The following is a 2418-nucleotide window of genomic DNA, read 5'->3' as shown; positions in this document are numbered from 1 at the left end:
GAGACTTAACAAAATTCATCACTGAGAACAAAGATTCACAAGCGTATGTGGATGAAACCAAAACACTGGTCTGATCTAGGAAGGCAGGGAGAGTTAAGGCAGAGGCATAGAAATTGCTCTTCCCCTCTCTCGTCAATCCATGTCTATGGTCTTTAAGATAACTTGTTATGTAAAATTATTTATTTATCTAAGATGCACCTACACTGAATTTATCTGAAAAATAAAAAAGTCGATATTAAGAAAAAAATTGTAAATGGAAGATTATGAGAGGGTTTCGCGTGCCAGCAAAAGTTACTGGCGTGCCATGTTTGGCACGCGTGCCAGGGGTTGCCCACCCCTGACATCGACCCTTTCCCAGCTCCTAGCGAGCTGCTGCCACCGCGGGTCTGTTTTCCTCCCCATAAAATGACCAGGATGCCCTGGATCTAATAGGTAAAGCTCCTCTCAGCCCTCAAATTCTAGGCCATGGAAAATGCATCAATGCAAAATGCGTTTCTGTGGTTTCCAGGCGCCCATTATCCCATTAGGATAATTCCAACCCCAAACGCCTCCACAGCACCCTCTCCTTTCCTTGGAATTTTGCAAATCGGGGGCTAATTTGCCTTGAACTTGCAGCCTCCGGCGTCCATTTCCCTCCTGCCCGCCCCCGCCCATGTCCACGGAGGATACCATCCTTGTGTGTACACCTTTAAGATGATATAGATCTGTGATTATCCAGTGGGTTCCATCCCCATGGTAACGCGGAGGAGTTTCCCTTTCGTGAGGAAAGCTGTCATGTCACTTCCTGGTGCTGACAAATCAGTTTAGGAGATTAAAATGCCGGGAGGACAGGTTCTGCAGAAGTGCTGGCCGCGGTGGTTTCTGGTTGCCATACACAGAGGCAAACAAAGCGGCGAGCGGCAGCCCCGCCCCGCGTCCTGGGCTCCCCACCCCCCACCCCGCTCCCCCGTGGGTCCCGTCATCCGCGCTGCTTTTCTCTGCAGGTCGCATTCTGGGGAGCAGGTGGGAGGGCTGCCCACCTCTGGGGGCTTCCCCGGGACTCTGCAGGGCAGGTCTGGGGGAGAACAGCCTCTGGGGCCAGACGGGCGTCTGCGCCCCTCTCTTCTGAGAACAAAGGGTCCGCAGTGAACAACTGCTCTGCTAAGGAACATGCCTGGAAGCCCCCACCCTTCACCGACTGTGGCTTTGGAAGCCTGAACATCAGCCCGTTCATTCACTCATCCATTCATTCATCAAATATTGACTGACTTTCTATATAGGCCCAGGGATGCCTAAGTGCAATGCAAAGTTCCCACACTAGTAGCCAACCTTGGGGTGGGGAGGGCATCTAAGTAAGTCAAGGAATAAGGATGAAGACTCTAAAGGTGAGATAATAAAAAGGGGGGCTCTTTATTTTTAAAGTTTATTGATTGATGGATGGATCTTAGAGAGGAAGGGAGAGAGAGAGACATCGATTTGTTGTTCCACTTATTTCTGTATTCGCTGTATGTGCCCTGACTAGAATCAAATCCCCAAGCTTGGCCCTAGAGGGAGGACGGTCCAACCAGCTGAGCTGCCCCCCGCCGGGGCCAATGGGGGGCTCGGGAAGAGGGATCCAGGCGAGGCAGGCGGCAAACACCTGGGGTGTGGGAGGGATCTTTGTGGGTTGGTGGGTAGAGCACTTGACTCGGGATCAGCTAGACCGGAGTCCACGTCCTCCTCAGTTCAAGTCCTGCCACTGCCACGTCTTAGCTGAGTGACTTACTGTAAGTTACCAAGCTCTTTAAGCCTCAGTGTAAACATGGGTCCATGACCTCTGGCCTTTCAAGGCTCTTGAAGGATTAAATGAAAGGAGGTCACCTCTGAGCACATCAGAGAGGCTTGGAAAGGCTCCTTGTCCTCTTGTGACTCAGCTGGTCCCCATTCTGTCACTGGAGCAACAGCGCCCCCCCCCCCCCCCGAGAAGTGGGTTAGCCTGCTCCATCCCGACACACACCCCAGGCCTGCACTGCTGTGGGGCCGAGCTGTGCTGGGCAGTAGCCTTTGTTTGGAGACCACCAGCCCTGCCCCATGGACTGCAAGGTGTGCTCCTGTCTCGGCCTCAGTTTCTGTAAGAGGCGCCTGAAGTGACCATCTGTCCTCTCCTGCCCACGGTCAGCGTTCAGCCCCCGCCTCACCCACGCCTGGGAAGGCTCTGGAATCTCTGTACTTCCTCGGGGCTGGTTCAGGGAGACAGAAGGGAGAGGAAATAAGACACTTTCTGGGAAAGGGCTGCCGGGGTCCTGCACCTTCGGAAGGTGGGTTGGTGTCATGGAGAGGCGACTGCTCCCTCCACAAACGGCCTATCACAGACACCCACCCACCAGCCCACCCTTCACTCCAACTCTGGGCAATCCTCTGTTGTGTACCACACGGCCACATTCAGGTTTAAAAGCTTCA

This window comes from Myotis brandtii, unplaced genomic scaffold (assembly GCF_000412655.1).
Source record: "Myotis brandtii unplaced genomic scaffold, ASM41265v1 scaffold6, whole genome shotgun sequence".
Lineage (NCBI taxonomy): Eukaryota > Metazoa > Chordata > Mammalia > Chiroptera > Vespertilionidae > Myotis > Myotis brandtii.
The sequence above is the reverse complement of the archived record's forward strand: the minus strand, read 5'-3'. Positions refer to the sequence as shown.